Source organism: Chiloscyllium punctatum, chromosome 44 (assembly GCF_047496795.1).
Source record: "Chiloscyllium punctatum isolate Juve2018m chromosome 44, sChiPun1.3, whole genome shotgun sequence".
Lineage (NCBI taxonomy): Eukaryota > Metazoa > Chordata > Chondrichthyes > Orectolobiformes > Hemiscylliidae > Chiloscyllium > Chiloscyllium punctatum.
This window is the reverse complement of record NC_092782.1, coordinates 61,888,364-61,909,035: the sequence shown is the minus strand read 5'-3', so window position 1 is coordinate 61,909,035 and position 20,672 is coordinate 61,888,364. Positions and strand designations below refer to the sequence as shown.

General features: G+C 45.2%; 1 protein-coding gene and 1 long non-coding RNA gene across 3 annotated transcripts in view; one reads left to right on the top strand and one right to left on the bottom strand.

Moving 5' to 3' along the window:
• fam107b (family with sequence similarity 107 member B) overlaps window positions 1-20,672 on the top strand; it is a 143,882-nt gene that overhangs the window by 1,835 nt on the left and 121,375 nt on the right. The window lies entirely within an intron of this gene.
• LOC140467029 (uncharacterized) overlaps window positions 1-20,672 on the bottom strand; it is a 79,497-nt gene that overhangs the window by 51,766 nt on the left and 7,059 nt on the right. The window contains exon 1 of one of the 2 annotated variants that reach the window (XR_011955329.1): window positions 7,989-8,124. The exons of the other annotated variant lie outside the window; for it this stretch is intronic. This is a non-coding gene — a long non-coding RNA (uncharacterized lncRNA). Of the gene's footprint in view, window positions 1-7,988; window positions 8,125-20,672 lie in introns of those variants that run through there. 2 annotated transcript variants of the gene reach the window in all.

The window sequence follows — 20,672 nt, the reverse complement described above, 5'->3', positions numbered from 1 at the left end:
GTGGGAATGCGATGCTGTCTGGAGGTTTTGTGCAGGCTGATTGGCCTGTATCTGAACTGCTGGGATTAGAGAGGGAAATAAATGTAACCAGTCATCTTACTGTACAATTTCAGGAAAATCCACCTCAACACCATTTTCCTTTTTAATCCCTCTAATGCTTAGTTCTAGATTAGATTACTTACAGTGTGGAAACAGGCCCTTCAGCCCAACAAGTCCACACCGACCCTCTGCAGAGCAACCCACCCAGACCCATTCCCCTACATTTATCCCTTCACCTAACACTATAGGCAATTTAGCATGGCCAATTCACCAATTTTTGGACTGTGGGAGGAAACCGGAGCACCCGGAGGAAACCCACGGAGACACGGGGAGAATGTGCAAACTCCACACAGTCGCCTGAGGTGGGAATTGAACCCGGGTCTCTGGTGCTGTGAGGCAGCAGTGCTAACCACTGTGCCACCTTGCCACCCTCCTTTAAAAAATTCACACTGGCTGAGTTGGTATTTATTCCTATCCCTAATTGCTCCCCTCCCAGGGCCATTTCAGCAGGCAGTTAAGACTCAAACTGTGGGTCTGGAGTCAAATGTAGGTCAGACCAGGTAAGGAAGGCAGATTTCCTTCCCTGAAGGAGATGAGATTTTACAACAATCAACAATGGCTACATGACCAATAGATTCGCTTTTAATTCCAGCTTTCCCAGGCTGTCTGATGTTGTCACAAGGGTCCCACCTTTTCACTTGAGACATGGTGCCCTTCGAGTTCAGCTCACCACCAACCACCTCTCTCGAATAAGAGAGCAGCCCTGTGCTCCCCAGGAAAATTTGCTAACTCCAGATTTTTAATGAATTCAAGTTCCAGCATTTGCCATGGTTGGATTTGAACCTATCATTTGACAGCATTAACCTTTTGGTCTGGATCACTAGCCCAGTGACTACCAGTACCACTGCACTGCTGCCTCCCCAATATAGTCAGCAATTTATTGACCTCTGTTTTGAAAAAATATTCAACAACATAGCATCCACAGCTCTTCAGTAACGGGGACATCCAGAGTTTGACTCTGAAGAAATTTCACTTCCTCTTGGACAAAGCTCCTCATTCTGATACTGTCCTGGATGTTTCACCCGCGCAGGGGAAGACATCTTACCATACTCTGCCCTGTCAATCCCTGTACAAATTTTGTTTGCTTTGATTATATCAATCTTCTAAAGTCTACAGACTGTCAGCCCCAGCCCATGTGATCTCTCCACATCAGACGCTCCTCTCACCTTGGCAATCAATCTTGCGAACCTTTGTTGCACCATTTCTAAGGCTGATTTAGAACATAGAACATAGAACAATACAGCGCAGAACAGGCCCTTTGGCCCTCGATGTTACACTGGCCTGTGGACTTTTCTCAGCTCGTCCCCCTACACTATCCCAAAATCATCCATGAGCTTTTCTAAGGATTGTTTAAATCTCTCTAATGTGGCTGAGTTGACTACCTTAGCAGGTAGGGCATTCTATGCCCTTACCATTCTCTTGTGTGAAGAACCTGCTTCTGACATCTGTCTTAAATCTATCACCCCTCAATTTATAGGTATGCCCCTCGTACACGCTGACGTCATCATCCTAGGAAAAAGACTCTGTCTACCCTATCTAATCCTCTGATCATCTTGTTTATCATTGCTTGGGAAAGGAGACTAAAACTGTGTGCTGTATTCTGGATTTAATCCCACCAAGCCCCCACACAATTTCAGTCAATCTTCTTTGACCTTAGCTGGAGTAATTGGAGATGAAATGTAGTGCCAAGATTAGAGCAGTGCAGGAAAAGCACAGCAGGTCAGGAAGCATCCGAGGAGCAGGAAAATCGATGTTTCGGACAAAAGCCCTTCATTTCCTGCTCCTTCGATGCTGGCCTGACCTGCTGTGCTTTTCCAGCACCACTCTAATCTTGACTCTGATCTCCAGCATCTGCAGTCCTCACTTTCACCTGACCAAATGTAGTGCCCCAACTCCCAATCTCATTGTTTGTAGCTTAATGCCAAGTGTGGCTTTATTAACCATAACTGACAGCACAATTGAGTGCATTTTCACATGATTTGGTAAAGCCAGTAGAGCTAAGGACACACTCATTATAGACTCACCTGGTTTTTATTCCAAGGCAATGAACAGGCCACCTATTCCACTAAACTAAAAAAAAATGGTGAGGTTGACATAATCCTACCAGAGCATGGGGCTACTCTCTTATTATGGAGAGACAGGGAGAGACAGAGATAAAGAGGCAGTGAGAGAGACAGACAGAGATAAAGAGGCAGTGTGAGAGCGAGAGAGAGACAGAGATGAATGGTGGTGGTTTAACTTGAGGGTCACCATGCCTTAGGCAAGGGGAGAGGATGAGAAGGAATCCTTCGTGGTAACTTCGGCTGGTGAGCTGCATCCATACTGCATCACAAACCTGCTATCCAGCCACCTAAACAAACTGACCCCCAGTAGATTATCACTTGGGTGGAGAGGTGAAAATTCACTTTAGTGTTGATGGTAAAAATGACACATCATAACGATTCCAGATGCAATGAAAGATTTAGTTAAGATCAAATTACTACTTCCTTCGTCACCCTCCCAAAGAAAGACTGTCAAACTCTTTTCGTAAAAATAGTTCCCCTTTGCATTTTGCATAATTCTAATTCTATGAAATTCTTGCATCCAACTCTTTAGTGTCACAATTCAAAGTCAGAAGTCACACAACCAGGTTATGGTTCAACAGGTTTGTTTGAAATCAGTTCTGAGGAAAAGGTCACTTGACCCAAAATGTTAACACAGATACTGTTATCTGATGGAGGAGCAGAGTCCAAATAAACAGGGTGAATTATAACCTGGTGTTGTGTGATTTTTAACTTTGACCACCCTAGTCCAACACTGGCTCCTCCACATCATCCACAGATGCTACCAGACCCACTGAGCTTTTCCAGCAATTTCTGTTTTTGTTTCTGATTTACAGTATCCGCAGTTCTTTCAGTTTTTGTAAATGTAAGGATGTCACGCTTCAGGTGTACAGGGCATTGGGGAGACCACATCTCAAATATTTATCAAAAGAAGGATTTAAATCTATTGTAGATGGTTCAGTGGAGGTTTACAAGAATGAGATCTGGAATGACTGGATTGCCGATAGAGAAAATACGGGGATGGGGGCATAGACTGGGCTTATCTCTCCTGGAGCTTATTAAAGTGAGGGGCGATTTTATTGATGTGTAAGATCCTCAATGGTCTTGACAAGGTGAATGTGAGAAGGATGTGGTTGGCCCAGAACTATGGGCCATGGTTTTAAATTAGGGGTCACCCCTTTGAGGACAGACAAGGAGAAAGTTTATTTCTCTGAGTTAAAAATCACACAACACCAGGTTATAGTCCAACAGGTTTAATTGGAAGCACAATTAAACCTGTTGGACTAAAACCTGGTGTTGTGTGATTTTTAACTTTGTACACCCCAGTCCAATACTGGCTTCTCCAAATTATTTCTCTGAGAGTTGTCAGCTTCAGGAGACAGTGGAGGAGAACTCTTTAAATAGTTTTAAGGCAGAGGTGGAGAGTCGTGAAATTTGTTGGTTTCATTGTCTCGCTTCTCTCTCGCTGTCAATATTCATTTTTTAATCTCATTATTCTGCATGGAAATACAGTGTCTCATTGAACTGTTCTGTCAGTTTAACTCTTTGCAAACTTTGGCTGAATCAAGGCAGACAACATGACTGATTCTGCAAATAATTGTACCTCTAGGAATAACCCTGCCTTAATATTGAATGAAAAGTACCCAGTACAGCTGACAAATACAATACCACATGACCTTCTGGTTCATTGCAAATGAAGCCTTGTTTATCTTAGATTTTTGTACTTCATAACAGTTAAAAATATATTATGAACTGAGTTGTGATAACACTCCATCAGAGGATATCTGCAGAAGTGAAAGTTTCTTGGTTTAAAGGTTGTGAACAAACAAGTTAACACTCCCATTAATTCAGTACTGAGCCATTCTTATATATTTCCAGTAACTGAGAATAAAGCAGATTTATATAAATAATAAATGGGAAGAGCTCACTAGTTGGGAGAGAGAGCACACCCAATTGAACTCAGGAAAAGCTCATATTTTAAATGTCAATTAAGAACCCACGGAAAAATAATTTTAATTATTAACAGAATTAATCCTGTTTGATATATATACAGGTCATTTACAAATGCTTTACACTGTACAGTGAAATGAAGAATATACTTCATTCAAAACATAGCCCACTTATAGAAAGTTAAAATCAGGTCATTATTTTTTATCACCTCTCAGCATAACACAGTGAAATTTTCTGGCCAGAAACGTTTGCACTATTTACCAGATGTTGGCATTGCCACAATCGGTAACATGTCAATTACCCTTTCCATGTTCTGTGCGGGGAAAGTCATTTTGCTGGAAAAACTGATTCAGAGTTTCCTATTGAACTAATTAGACCAAACCCATCACAGTAATCCTCACAGACTGGGCCACTTGCCTGATCAAAGTTCACAGTTTGCTAGAGGTTGCATGTGTTGCCAGGGAATGGGGATCATGTTGAAAACTATGACTAGAGCAGTTGTTTCCACTCAGAAGGGCAATCCAGTTCACTGGAAAACAACCTTTTCATAATACGGACTTGTAGTACACAGCAAACCAACTGAAACCAACATCTACAGATTTTTAAAAATTCATTTACAGGATAAGGGTCTCACTGGCTAGGCCAGTATTTATTGCCCAGTTAAGAATCAACCACATTGCAGTGGGTCTGGACTCACATGTGTGCCAGGCCAGGTAAGGATGAAGGCTGGAAGAGCTCAGTAAGCCAGGCAGTATCAGGAGGTGGAGGGATACAGTAAAGCAGGCAGGATCAGGAGGGAGAGGGACACAGCAAGGCAGGCAGGATCAGGAGGGACGGGAACACAGCAAGGCAGGCAGTATCAGGAGGTGGAGAAGTCAAAATTTCGGGTGTAACACTCGAAAGTCGACATTTCGACTTTCCAAAATGTTGGTTTCTCCACCTCCTGATGCTGCCTGGCTTACTGTGTCCCTCTCCCTCCTGATGCTGCCTGCCTTGCTGTATCCCTCTCTCTCCTGATGCTGCCTGCCTTGCTGTGTTCCCTCTCCCTCCTGATGCTGCCTGCCTTGCTGTGTTCCCTCTCCCTCCTGATGCTGCCTGCCTTGCTGTGTCCCTCTCCCTCCTGATACTGCCTGCCTTGCTGTGTCTCCCTCCCTCCTGATGCTGCCTGCCTTGCTGTGTTCCCTCTCCCTCCTGATGCTGCCTGCCTTGCTGTATCCCTCTCTCTCCTGATGCTGCCTGCCTTGCTGTGTTCCTCTCCCTCCTAATGCTGCCTGCCTTGCTGTGTTCCCTCTCCCTCCTGATGCTGCCTGGCTTACTGTGTCCCTCTCCCTCCTGATGCTGCCTGCCTTGCTGTGTTCCCTCTCCCTCCTGATGCTGCCTGCCTTGCTGTGTTCCCTCTCCCTCCTGATGCTGCCTGCCTTGCTGTGTTCCCTCTCCCTCCTGATGCTGCCTGCCTTGCTGTATCCCTCTCTCTCCTGATGCTGCCTGCCTTGCTGTGTTCCCTCTCCCTCTTGATGCTGCCTGCCTTGCTGTGTTCCCTCTCCCTCCTGATGCTGCCTGCCTTGCTGTGTCCCTCTCCCTCCTGATGCTGCCTGCCTTGCTGTGTTCCCTCTCCCTCCTGATGCTGCCTGCCTTGCTGTATCCCTCTCCCTCCTGATGCTGCCTGCCTTGCTGTGTCCCTCCAGCTTCCTGATACTGCCTGCCTTGCTGTATCCCTCTCCCTCCTGATGCTGCCTGCCTTGCTGTGTTCCCTCTCCCTCCTGATGCTGCCTGCCTTGCTGTATCCCTCTCCCTCCTGATGCTGCCTGCCTTGCTGTGTCCCTCCAGCTTCCTGATACTGCCTGCCTTGCTGTATCCCTCTCCCTCCTGATGCTGCCTGCCTTGCTGTGTTCCCCCAGCCTCCTGATGCTGCCTGCCTTGCTGTTTTCCTCTCCCTCCTGATGCTGCCTGCCTTGCTGTGTCCCTCTCCCTCCTGATGCTACCTGCCTTCCTGTGTCCCTCCAGCTTCCTGACGCTGCCTGCCTTGCTGTGTCCCTCTCCCTCCTGATGCTGCCTGCCTTGCTGTGTTCCCTCTCCCTCCTGATGCTGCCTGCCTTGCTGAGTCCCTCTCTCTCCTGACGCTGCCTGCCTTACTGTGTTCCTCTCCCTCCTAATGCTGCCTGCCTTGTTGTGTTCCTCTCCCTCCTGATGCTGCCTGCCTTGCTGTGTCCCTCTCCCTCCTGACGCTGCCTGCCTTGCTGTGTTCCTCTCCCTCCTGATGCTGCCTGCGTTGCTGTGTTCCCCTCCCTCCTGATGCTGCCCTCCTTACTGTGTTCCTCTCCCTCCTAATGCTGCCTGCCTTGTTGTGTTTCCCCTCCCTCCTGATGCTGCCTGCCTTGCTGTGTTCCTCTCCCTCCTGATGCTGCCTGCCTTGCTGTGTTCCCCCAGCCTCTTGCTTGTTTACTTTAGATTCCAGCATCTGCAGTTTTTTTTGTCTCAGATCAGGTAGGGATGGCTGTTTCTTTCCCTAAAGGACATGAGTGAATCAGACAATTGACACATGGTCATCATTACATATTTAATTCTCGATTTGTTAAGATTAATTCAAATTTCATCATATGCCATGACAGGATTTGAACCCAGGTGCCCAGAATGTCATCTCACTCTCTAGATTCACAGTCTAGCAATAATACCACTAGTCCATCACCTCCCTATTAGATAGGAGAATGCTCTACTATTTTATTTCAGAAGGCTGCAACAATTTGAGAAGTATTATTCCAAATTACCTTCTACAACCACTGGACATCCCAAAAGATTTCTCAGCCAGGCGGTGGAGTTGAAGTGTAGCCAGGGTTGCAATGTAGGAAACACTGAAGTCAACTTTCATCACCACCGATGCCGTTTTGTGATATCGACCTGAAGATCAAAGATTTGCCAGGGCACTGAGGAGAACTTATTCCCTACTTATGAACACAGGATATTTTTCATCCATTTAGGAACAGCACAAGGAGTTGGCTAGCAGGTGCAGCCGGTAATTAAGAAGGCAAATGAAGGAATTTTGTCCTTCATTTCTAGAGGGATGGAGTTTAAAAACAGGGAGATTATGTTGCAGCTGTATAGGGTGCTGGTGAGGCCACACCCAGAGTACAGTCAGTTCTGCTATAATGCGGTAAATCCATTCTCAGGCAATCCTGTGTTATAAGACAATCATGTAATAGCAGTACCACTTAAACTAATGGGGCCAGAATTGCATTACAACCAATACAGACTTAGTTCACACTTTAGAAACAGTGTCCCCAATTCGTCAGTCGTGTTACAGCAAATCCGCAGTAACGTGATGCAAGTTATAGCAAAATGACCTGTACTGTGTACAGTTTTGGTCTCCTTACTTGAGAAAGGATGTACTGGCACTGGAGGGGATGCAGAGGAGGTTCACTCAGTTGTTTCTGAAGTTGAGGGGGTTGGCTTATGAGGAGAGACTGAGGAGACTGGGATTATAGTCATTGGAATGTAGAAGAATGAGGGGGGATCTTATAGAACCATATAAAATTTTTAAGTAAATAGATAAGAGAGAAGCAGGAAGGTTGTTTCCACTGGGGGGTGAGACTAGAACTAGGGGCATAGCCTCAAAATAAGGGGGAGCAGGTTTCGGACTGAGTTCAGGAGGAACTTCTTCACCCAAAGGGTTGTGAATCCGTGGAAGTCCCCGCCCAATGAAGCAGTTGAGGCTACCTCGTGGAATGTTTTTAAGGCAAAGACAGATTTTTGAACAGTAAAGGAATTAATGGTTCCATGAAAAGATCCGCCAATGAACGTATTGAATGGCAGAGCAGGCTCGATGGGCCGGGTGGTCTACTCCTACTCCCAGTTCTTAGGTTCTCATGAAAGGGAAGGGAAGGCTTTAGTTTAAGGTCTCACCTGAAAAATAGCACCGTAATAAGTACAAGACTCCCTCAGGACTGCTCTGGGGCAACCTCCTGGATTGTTGCAGTCACAGCCTGCAATAGAACTTGATGCCACACAGTCAGAGGTAAGTGTGCGTTGGCTCAACCACACCTGACACATAGTTGCTATGGATATACTTCATGTTCTCCCAGTGAACAGGAATTTTCAAGTGAACAATGACCTCTCCTGTTTAACCTTGACAGATAAGTTTTTTTGCTTAACTTGCACAATACTGTCTACTCTTCTGTGAAAAGAATACATTGCTGAACTTTGTAAAATACATCCCATGGAAATCAAGTGAAAACAAGACTCCAAAAATATTCTCAATAAATTTTAAAATCCACTTGTCAATATCAATGTGTCAGAATACTGATGGTTATATAGTATAGACCAACCCAAGATGAAAACCAAACTGGCTCACTTCTACTGATCAAGTGACAACACAGGGGAAAGTTTATACAATGTCCTCTCAGAAGTCTCCATACGATTTGATACATGTTAGTGTATGTACTTCACTTATCTCTTGTACACTTAAGTTGTATAATGTCAATCGAAAATGCTTGTGTTTCTTTCTTTTGAACATATTGTCCAGCAGCTTAGGTGACAAGCACACTGTATGTTTTTCAATTGAATGGTCATGTCTTGAAGGGGAGCAGTCCTTAGACAAGTCAAGAATGATCTTTGTCAGCAAAGAACAAGAGTAGGCCATTTGGCCCATCGAAACTGCTCTCCCATTCAACAAGTTCATGGCTGATCTGATTTTAACTTGAACTCTACGTTCCTGTATATCTCCTGATAATCTTCCATCCCCTTGGTTATCAAAAATCCACCTACTTCTGCCTTCAAACTATTTAACGATTCTGCATCTACTGTCTTTTGAGGAAGGGAATTCCAAAGACTCTCAGCCCTCTGACAGAAAATAAAAGTTTCCTCATCTCTGTTTTAAATGAGCATCCCCTTATTTTCAAACAGTGACTTCTAGTTCCAGATTCCCCCACAAGAGGAAACATTCTACTTGTGCATGCAGATTATAATCTTTATGAAAACTGGCAATTAGAGTCTAGTCCGCTGACAAATTCTGTCATATTCTTTCTAGGATCTTCACTTCCATCATTCTTTATTGTTGTCTAATGGGATTCATGTAATTCATAATGATACAACCAATCACATGACTCTGATATCAGTAAGAGTGATGACACCTGTCTTGAATGAGCATATGAAGAGGGAGGTCTGTGACACTGTACTAGAGAGCTGTCTGTGAGAACCTGCTGTGTATAGATAGAAATAAAGGACCATTATAGAGCATAAGGATTTGAAGAGTCTTACTTAGAGGATAAGGAGCAAACAGCCTTGGGGAATTTTCCCAAACCCTAAAGAAGTCAATGATGAGTCATTTCAGCCAATATGGCGAGAACAGAAAACTTAGATTCTCATGTTGAGAGGAAAGCCTCCAATTTTGCATAAAATGTTTTAACAGTTAGTAGGAATCTTGCTAATGAGCAAGGTAAGGCCTATTTGCAGGCATTAACATCTCGTTATGAAGTAATCTTGCCTCAAGATCACTTTGTTATTTTCCAAGGCACAGAGGATAAATGAGATCGTGCTAATTCCTAGCATGGATGTCGGGGCAGGTACCTGTTGACTCTTCCTGGTCTCCCTGTTGTCAGCAGATTCCTCCCCCCACCCCCACCCCCACCCCCCACACACATTAGGCACACTCCTTGAGCAGTGACTACCTACATCCTTCACCTACGGAGGTTGGCATCAGTCAAGCACCAAGTCATTGCACATCTCAAACTCAGCTCAGCACTACAAAGCAGCACTGAGAAGTTCATTATGATTATAATGCTGTTGTGAGGCTGTGTTGCATGCAGGACAGTCTCCCATGACAACTATTAGACCAAGGTGCACCCCCAGGGTTCTTAGGTTGCTCTCTTAGTGCTCACACCTTGCACCTTCTTGAATTCTTGCAGCACCTCAGCCTTGTCTTACCCTTTTGTGCATTGCTGCCTCGTTCATAACTGAAAGGCTCACAGTCTTATCTTGCCTTCTAACACAGATACTGGATTAGTGGTGCTGGAAGAGCACAGCAGTTCAGGCAGCATCCAACGAGCAGCGAAATCAACGTTTCGGGCAAAAGCCCTTCATCACGAACCCAAAGGCAGCTTGTCACAACAGCATTACAATCAAAGCACTCATAATGAACTTGTAAGTGCTGCTTTATAGTGCTGAGCTGTGTGCTAAGGAGTTCAAGATGTGCCGTGACGATATGATGAGTCTCATGTTTGACTGATGCCAGCAATGATCTGTCCATGGGGTTGTTGTGTTTCTGCCCAGCAGTGTGCTACACCAATCTCACTTCTGCTGCCTGGACCAGCAGCTCAGGTGACCCGCACACTGCATATTCTTCAAGCGAATGGTTGTGTCTTGAAGGAGATTATTCCTCAGACAAGTCAAGAATAATTATTGTCAGTTAGTGTAGATGCAAACAATTAAGGGTATTGTCCAATTTCAGTCCAGAAGCTTGGGAACCAAGGATCCTCTAACGGTGCCTCCAACATCACTACCACCATCTAGTAGGACAAGGGCATCAGATACATCATCCCATCAGACGGTGGGAACACTATCCTTCCACATTCCCCTCCAAGCCACTCACCATTCTGACTTCCAAATTGTTGCAGAGGAATTTTAAGGAGGAGTCTTATTCCCGCGTTCATTGTTCTCCTTGCCACGGAGCATGGAAGACAGGAGATAGACTTTGAGACACTCCCTCTCTCCCAATAAAATACAGAATATTTATACACTCCTTGTGACAATGGTTACATGCAACATTAACATCAATGTGTGCCCCCTCCCTCGACATTTGCCAGCTGCATCATACTGGGTGGGTGTTGCTTGTTACTTTGGGAAGCTGCGATTATTTTTCTGAAGTCATAATGACAAAGTAACGTTATGCGATTGCCTCCTTCCAATGTTATCTGTGCTCTTTCACAGGATTATCTGTTTATACTCTTGGTTATACGTCATTCATTCGGTCCTTGGTGTTTATATCATTCATCCTTCAATCCCCCCCTGCTAATGGGTGAGGGGTTTCTCTCTACTCTTCACAGCAACTTGTCTAAATTCCATTGCATTAGTTTGTTAGCTGTGATTGTAATTTCAGTGTACCCACGTTTATTACTTAAAAAGGCTTTGATTACGGTGGGGTCAGACTTGCCCTTCTACACTTTGCTAAACAACAAGTGTCCTTTTTCCCACAAAGATTCCTCTGAGGCACTTCATTATCTTATCTGGTTGCCATGGGTACGAAGGCCACATTCTGACTGTGGAAACTACTGTGTCAAATAACAATTCTCCTTCCCCCATGGGCCACGCCAACAGCAGGATTTTCAGTGTCACTGAATCCTCCCTAATGGCATTGGGGGTCAACCCACAGCACGTGGACTGCAGCAGTTCAAGAAGGCAGCTCACCCCCACCTTCTCAAGGGGCAACTAGGGACGGGCATTAAATGCTGGGCCCAGCCTGCGACAACCACAGCCCATGAACAAATAATGAAAATGGTCAGCTGCCTGGGCATTTCAGGGTCTTCCCAGTCTGGGTGCTAGACCACAGGCAGTCCTGCACAGCCAGATGGAGACTTGCCAACTTTAAGGGCATTTAAATGGTCATTAGATAAACATATGGCTAATAATAGAATAGCGTAGGATGGATGGGTTCAGATTGGTTTCATAGGTCGGCACAACATTTAGGGCCAAAGGGCCTGTAATGCGCTGTAATGTTCTATGTTCTGTATGTGGGAAATCAATCAGGATTTGGTCAGAGATCAGTCAAAGTCAGAAGTCGGTCAGGGATCTGGTCGGAGATCAGTCAGGATAAGAGATCAATTAGGGATCTAGTCGGAGATCAGTCAGGATCAGAGATCAGGATGAAAGGTAGGGCTGGTAGGTATAGGGAATGCTGGATAACTAAAGAAATTGAGGGTTTGGTTAAAAAAAAGGAAGCATATGTCAGGTATAGACAGGATAGATCGAGTGAATCCTCAGAAGAGTACAAAGGAAGTAGGAGTATACTTAAGAGGGAAATCAGGAGGGCAAAAAGGGGACATGAGATAGCATTGGCATATAGAATTGTTGGAATATTAAGGAGAATCCAAAGGGTTTTTACAAATATATTAAGGACAAAAGGGTAATTAGGGAGAGTATAGGGCCCCCCAAAGATCAGCAAGGCGGCCTTTGTGTGGAGCCACAGAAAATGGGGGAGATACTAAATGAATATTTTGCATCAGTATTTACTGTGGAAAAGGATATGGAAGATAGAGACTGTAGGGAAATAGATGGTGACATCTTGCAAAATGTCCAGTTTACAGAGGAGGAAGTGCTGGATGTCTTGAAATAGTTAGAAGTGGATAAATCCCCAGGACCTGATCAGGTGTACCCTAGAACTCTGTGGGAAGCTAGAGAAGTGATTGCTGGGCCTCTTGCTGAGATATTTGTATCATCGATAGTCACAGGTGAGGTGCCAGAAGATTGGAGGTTGGCAAACATGATGCCACTGTTTAAGAAGGGCGGTAAAGACAAACCAGGGAATTATAGACCGGTGAGCCTGACCTTGGTGGTGGGCAAGTTGTTGGAGGGAATCCTGAGGGACAGGATGTACATGTATTTGGAAAGGCAAGGACTGATTCGGAATAGTCAACATGGCTTTCTGCATGGGAAGGCCTGTCTCACAAACTTGATTGAGTTTTTTGAAGAAGTAACAAAGAATATTGATGAGGGCAGAGCAGTAGATGTGATCTATATGGACTTCAGTAAGGCGTTCGACAAGGTTCACCATGGTTAGGTCTCATGGAATACAGGGAGAACTAGCCATTTGGATACAGAACTGGCTCAAAGGTAGAACACAGAGGGTGGTGGAAGAGGGTAGTTTTTCAGACTGGAGGCCTGTGACCAGTGGAGTGCCACAAGGATCGGTGCTGGGTCCTCTACTTTTTGTAATTTACATAAATGATTTGGATGCGAGCATAAGAGATACAGTTAGTAAGTTTGCAGATGACACCAACATTGGAGGTGTAGTGGACAGCAAAGAGGGTTACCTCAGATTACAACAGGATCTTGACCAGATGGGCCAAGGGGCTGAGAAGTGGCAGATGGAGTTTAATTCAGATAAATGCGAGGTGCTGCATTTTGTGAAAGCAAATCTTAGCAGGACTTATACACTTAATGGTAAGGTCCAAGGGAGTGTTGCGGAACAAAGACACCTTGGAGTGCAGGTTCATAGCTCCTTGAAAGTGGAGTCGCAGGTAGATAGGATAGTGAAGAAGGCGTTTGGTATGCTTTCCTTTATTGGTCAGAGTATTGAGTACAGGAGTTGGGAGGTCATGTTGAGGCTGTACAGGACATTGGTTAGGCCACTGTTGGAATATTGCATGCAATTCTGTTCTCCTTCCTATTGGAAAGATGTTGTGAAACTTGAAAAGGTTCAGTAAAGATTTACAAGGATGTTGACAGGGTTGGAGGATTTGAGCTAGAGGGAGAGGCTGAACAGGCTGGGGCTGTTTTTCCTGGAGCATCGGAGGCTGAGGGGTGACCTTATAGAGGTTTACAAAATTATGAGGAGCATGGATAGGGTAAATAGACAAAGTCTTTTCCCTGGGTTCGGGAAGTCCAGACCTAGAGGGCATAGGTTTCGGGTGAGAGGGGAAAGATATAAAATAGACCTAAGGGGCAACGTTTTCACACAGATGGTGGTATGTGTTTGGAATGAGCTGCCAGAGGATGTGGTGTAGGTTGGTACAATTGCAACATTTAAGAGGCATTTGGATGGGTATATGAATAGGAAGGGTTTGGAGGGATATGGGCCGGGTGTTGGCAGGTGGGACTAGATTGGGTTGGGAACCCATCCATGCTGAATTGGTCAGCATGGCCGGGTTGGACCGAAGGGTCTGTTTCCATGCTGTACATCTCTATGACTCTATGACTCTATGAGTTAGGGATCTGGTCAAAGATCGGTCAGAGTCAGAGATTGGTTAGGGATCTGGTCAGAGATCAGTCAGAGTCAGAGATCAGTCAGGGATCTGGTTAGAGATTATTCAGGGTCAGGGATCAATTAGAGATCTGATCAGAAAGCCTGACAATCTCATCAACCATTTCAAATTCAGCTCAAAGACATGAAGACAATGTGGATTGGCCACGCTAGGCTGACCATAGTGTCCAGGGATGTGCAGCCTAGTTGGGTTTAGCCATGGGAAATGCAGGGTTACAGGGATAGGGTAAGGAGGTGAGTCTGGGTGGGATGCTCTTCAGAGGGTCAGTGTGGACTTGATAGGCCGAATGGCCTGCTTATACACTGTAGGCATTCTATGATATGATTCAATAGCGGACACGAAGCAGTGGAAACATCAGAAAGCTGGAAACTTGCATCTAAGTTCCACAATTCACAAACACTCAGATGACTTTGAACCTCACAAGGTACAGGAACACAGTGGAAAATAAATGTCTGCGCCACTACCTGATGTGCACTGCTGCTTATTTCGGGTAATATAAGGATTTGAGCTGGGGGAAGATGTCCTCGTTCCCCTGACCCCATTTACAACCTGCTGCTGTACTTTGCCAAATGTTTGGTGTGGTGTGCATCGCAGTCAGGTCAATGGTGTAAACATACTCGCTTAGGGCCATCCCAATGCCCTGTTCGTCAGGGGGCTCCATGTCCCACTGTTTGGAGGATGCTGTTCCAATGTGAGTGTGGCTGTAGGCATTGGGATGATCCCATTACTAAGGAGCTGCTTTGATTCTGATATTGCCCATGGACGATCATGGGAACTTCCCTTATTGGATGTGGCTATTGATGCTGTGGTCGTCTTTGTGCTCATTAGAGTGAGAACTTCCAGAAGAATGGACAAGGAACATCCATGTGTCCGGAAGAGCAGGGCCAGCAGTAGGTGTGGAGCATCCACATGCTCAGGCAAAGCTGCCCTCATGATGTAGTGATAAAGTAGGTTCTCCACTGTCTCTTATTTTCCATGGAATGCTGAGCAGATGAGAGAGGGGGGTCATGGCTGTGTACTGTGTACGGAGGGAGCAGTCAGAACACCATGTCATGATGCCAATCATATCCGCAATGCAACGCTTTCTTCCCGAGACTGCTGGGAGGGAGACAATGTCTCCTGTGTATCAGTTCCCAATGCAGGCCAGCTCTGGGAGGGGATATGGCAATCCATTTCAGACCAAGGGTATCACTTCATCCTTGCATGCTTTGCTCTGGATTCAAGTGAACACAATGAGGGTAGATTAGATTTTAGTTTAGATTGCCTACAGTGTGGAAACTGGCCATTTGGCCCAACAAGTCCACACCACCCTCCGAAGAATAACCCACCCAGATCCATTCCCCTTCTGACTAGTGCACCTCGCACTATAGGCAATTTATCATGGCCAATTCACCTGACCTGCACAACTTTGGACTGTGGGAGGAAACCGGAGCACCCGGAGGAAACCCACGCAGACACGGGGAGGATGTGCAAACTCCACACAGACAGTGTGCCACCGTGTCGCCCCAATATCTGATGAATGATGAGGATGAGCTTCAGTACAGCACTGGGGAGGAAATTGAGGGCATTCTTCAGAAGGATTATCACCTTCACATTCATACAGCACAGTGATATCATGCAAAGTAACCCAGGAAGGACTGCTCTGGCAACCACTTTCTCTGGATGTGAGATGTGTCAGTTTATCATTGACAGTCTGTGAATATTTTGATGCTGCAGAGGTCAGCAATCCCTGTGTAATTCCATTAGCAAGGGCCATTTACTGCATTGTTCTTCCTTCACTCTTCTTGTTGTTTAATAAAAGTTAAGGTTACAACCTGATGGAAACCTTCACAACATCCAATGCTCCTTCATTCCATCATGACAAAGTTTCATGGGTGCAGTGGGGGCGGCACAGTGACTCAGTGGTCAGCACTGCTGCCTCATGGCGCCAGGGACCTGGGTTTGATTCCAGCCTTGGGTGACTGGGCAAACTCCACACAGACATTCTCCCTGTGTCTGCATGGTCCACCTCTGGGTGCTCCCACATTTCAAAGATGTGCAGGTTAGGGTGGATTGGCCTTGGGACATACAGGGTTAGGATATGTGGGGACAATGGGATTAGGGTATTGAGCTCCACAATCATATGAATGGCAGAGCAGGCGAGAGGGGCTGAATGACCTACACCTGCTCCTACGTTTCTACGAGTGCAGATGAAAAGAGATGGAATTGAGTGATGTTGAGGAGGTAATGAGAGAGTGAATCGTGCTCGGTAGCTGGGAAATGGGGGTCTCGGGAGGCCCAGCAGGGAAGGTGTGGAGCCTCTCTTTCTGAGTGGGGTGAGGAGGTGGATGTTGGTTGGCCTTGTCTGCCTGATTAGAGTCATAGTCATAGCGGTTTACAGTGTGGAAACATGGCCTGGGCACAACTTGTCCATGCCACCCAGTTCTCACAATTAATCTAGTCCCATTTGCTTACATTTGGTCCACATCCCATTCATCTACCTGTCCCAATGTTTTAGATCACTCAGCTCCACCACTACCTCTGGCAGCTCGTTCCAAACATTCACACACCTCTGTGTGAAACAAATTGCCCCCTGGACCCTTTTGTATCCCTCCCCTCTCACCTTAAACCTATGCCCTCCAGTTTTAAACTCCCTTTCTCTGGGGACCAGCTGCTGGCTATCCCCCCTTTGGGCTGTCTCCTCCTGCAATGAGGCAGAGTGAAGATTAAAATGAGATGAAAGTGGGCTGGCACAACTGGTACCGAGGGTGTAGCTGTGGGAAAGCTGGTGAAATGCAAGAGCATTTGAAACAGGTTCATGATCACAGAATGATTCCGGTGTAGTAGGGAGCCATTCAGCTATCATTTCTGAACCGGCTCTGTGAGCGTTTGGACACTAGGCCTGTTCCCGTAAGTCTTGCACATTTTTTTTCCATATTATGATAACGTCATCAAATGGTACATTTTCAAACCAGATCTTTGGGTTTTTCAGCTGAATTTTGCAACAATATCCTGGAAAATGAAGCAACATGCAACGCTATCACAACCGGATGTTGCAGCTGTGCCTTACTCTGGAAAATGGGGAAATGGAATTGCTTCAGCCTTTGAAATTCAAACTGTTGTCACCGAGGTCAGAGTCGGATTGAGTGCTTCCATTCCAGCCTGATAAACGTGCAAAAGAAACCACAAATGCATGATAATTTGTGTTTTTTCCGACCCTGTTGGAAGCAAGCGGATGATTAGAATTACACGTGTCAGGGGAATACCAAATCATGTTGTGTGATGTTGAATGAGAACGATTCAGGGATAAAACAATTAGATGATCATTTTAGTGATTTAATTTAGTTTTCTGGAATTTGTTTTTCCCTTGAGGGGGGGAATAAGCAATGTCCAGATTGACAGGTGTGTGTGTGTGTGGGTGGGTGGGTGTTATGGGAGTGGGTCTGTGTGTGACAAATCAAAACTAAAGTCAGGTTAAATGGAACCCAGAGAGCAATAATAATAATTTTATTATTAGTCACTATACTAAGTCAGTCACTATACTCAGCTCGAGGCCATGGGGTGGGGGCATAGGGTGGGAGTCTCAGGGTGGGGTCAGCCGACCAGCAGGAAATTTTCACAATAACTGAAGAGAATTTTGATGGAGTAAAGTTTAAGTATTTTGGAATTGGGAGTAAAATTTATGAATTTTGATTGAGAGTAAAGTTTAAGGTTGAAGAGAGAGGATTTTGAAGGCAGGGAGAACTGAAATGGTTTGGAGAGAGATTTCAGCATCACCATGGTGATGAACAAGAGATGGGAAAGAGGAGGAAGTGGCAACTCAGTAGTAATTCGGAGTCAGAGAAGCACTGAGCACAAGTGGGGATTTAAAGTTAGAACGGTTTCATGCTTTCATTTAAGGTTCAGTTTCAAAGGTGAAGCAGCAAGAGAGAGACAATATGCATCACTTTCCCTCACCTCAGGAACCTGAACCATTTTAGAGCCAATGTTGTAGCATTGTAATACAGGAACAGGGGGGGGAGTCTGTGCACAGCAAGCTCCAACACACACAATGAGCATTAATCTGTTTATGAGATGTTGATTAAAGGACTAGGGCTCAGGGTAAAAACAGCAACATGACATTTTCATTCTAAGCAATGTTATACCACTTCTGAAGGAGATTACAGCAGCCCTACCTTCAAGGTAGAACTATAATATAAACAAGGCCCCTTTGAAATATCTAAAACCAGGGAACGCCCTTTACAGAATCAGATTGCAGATGTCAATTGATTTTGATCTGATTGGATTTATTATTGTCACATGTACCAAGATACAGTGAAAAGTTTTGTTTTGCATGCCATACAGGCAGATCACACCATACAAAGTGCATTAGGTAATAGAACAGAGTGAGGAATACAATGTTATGGTTGCAGAGAAAGTGTGCAAAGTGTGAGATCAACATTAAATTTAAAATTTGAGAGGTGTATTTAGAAGTCTGATAATAGTGGGGAAGAAGCTGTTTTTGAATCTGTTAGTACGTGTGTTTAAGGTTTTTTATCTACTGTCCCATGGAAGAGAGTATAACCGGGGTGGGAGAGATCGTTGATGATGCTCGCTGCTTTTCCGAAGCAGCAGGAAGTATAGCTGGAGTCAATGAATGGAAGGTTGCTTTATGGGATGGACTGGGCTGTGTTCACAAGTCTGTAGTTTCTTACAGTCCTGGGCAGAGCAGTTGCCGTCCCACACTCTGATACATCAAGGTAGGATGCTTTCTATGGTGCATCTATAAACATTGGTAAGTGTTATGGATATGCTGCTTTTCCTTAGCCTCCTGAGGAAGTAGAGATGTTGTTGTGCTGTCTTGACCGTCACGTCAACATGGGTGGACCAGGACAGATTGTGGGTGATGATCACTCCCAGGAACCTGACCCTCTCGACCGTCTCCTCCTCAGCCCCACTGATACAAACAGGGGAGTGGCCTCCACTCCACTTCCTGAAGTTAATGACCAGCTCCTTCATTTTGCTGACATTGAGGGAGAGATTGTTGTCTTTGCACCGTACCAAGCATTCCACCTCGATCCTGTATTCTGTCTCATCATTACTTGAGATCCGACATACAACAGAAGTGTTGTTGGTGAACTTGTAGATGGAGTTAGGACAGAATTAGACCACACAAGTCATGAGCGCACAGGGAGTATAGTAAGGAGCAAAGTGCACAGCCCTGTGGGGCACCAGTAACTGGTTGCTGATGGTTATCGGAGGCAGCCTTTTTATTCTACAGGGAATTAACTATCCACTTATAATTGCCAGCGTCGAAAATGAGAGATAGAAGCAGGAATAGGCCATTAGGCCCATTGACCTTGCTTCACCATTCAGAACGATTGTGAACTTCAACTCCACCTTCACACCTCATATCTTTCGATTCCCTGGGAGATTAAAAACCTATCCATCTCTATCTATCTCCACTGGGATGTCTGTGGGTGGGAGGGTTTAATAATGACTGAGCAACTTTTCAATAACACATTGAGGATGAGATTTCTAAATTCTTGGATGCTCAGGGTCGGATTAGAACAAGTCGGCATGGATTTGGTAAGGGGAGGTCATGCCTGACAAACCTGTTAGAATTCTTTGAAAATGTAACATTTGGGTTAGTCCAGGGAAACCCAGTGGATGTTATCTATCCAGACTTCCAAAAGGCCTTTGATAAGGTGCCTCACAGGAGGCTGCTGAGTAAGGTGAGGGCTCATGGTGTTTGAGATGAGCTATTGGCTTGAATTGAGGATTCACTGTCTGACAGAAGGCAGAGAGTTGGGATAAAAGCTTCTTTTTCGGAATGGCAGCCGGTGACAAGTGGGGATCCCGCAGGGTTCAGTGTTGGGGCCACAACTGTTCCCTTTATATATTAATGATCTGGATGAAGGGACTGGGGGCATTCTGGTGAAGTTCGCCGATGATATGAAGTTTGGTGGACAGCCAGGTAGTACTGAGGAGGTGGGGAGGCTGCAGAAAGATTTAAATAATTTAGGAGAGTGGTCCAGGAAGTGGCTGAAGAAATTCAACGTGAGCAGATGCGAGGTCTTGCACATTGGAAAAAAGAATACAAGCATGGACTATTTTCTAAATGGTGAGAAAATTCATAAAGCCAAAGTACAAAGGGATCTGGGAGTGCTAGTGCAGGATTCTCTAAAGGTTAACTTGCAGGTTGAGTCCTTGATTAAGAAAGCAAATGTAATGATGTTATTTATCTCAAGAGGGTTGGAATATAAAAGCAGTGATGTACTTCTGAGACTTTATAAAGCTCTAGTTAGGCCCCATTTAGAATACTGTGTCCAATTTTGGTCCCCACACCTCAGGAAGGACACACTGGCACTAGAGCATGTCCAGTGGAGATTCACACGGATGAGTTGAAAAATGTGGTGCTGGAAAAACACAGCAGGACAGACAGCATCTGAGGAGCAGGAGAATTGACATTTCGGGCATAAGCCCTTCTTAAACGATTCTCCTGCTCCTTGGATGCTGCCTGTCCTGCCGTGTTTTTCCAGTACCACATTTTTCAACTCTGATCTCCAGTATCTGCAGTCCTCACTTTCTCCTAATTCACATGAATGATCCCTGGAATGGTAGGCTTACATTACAATGAACAGTTGAGGATCCT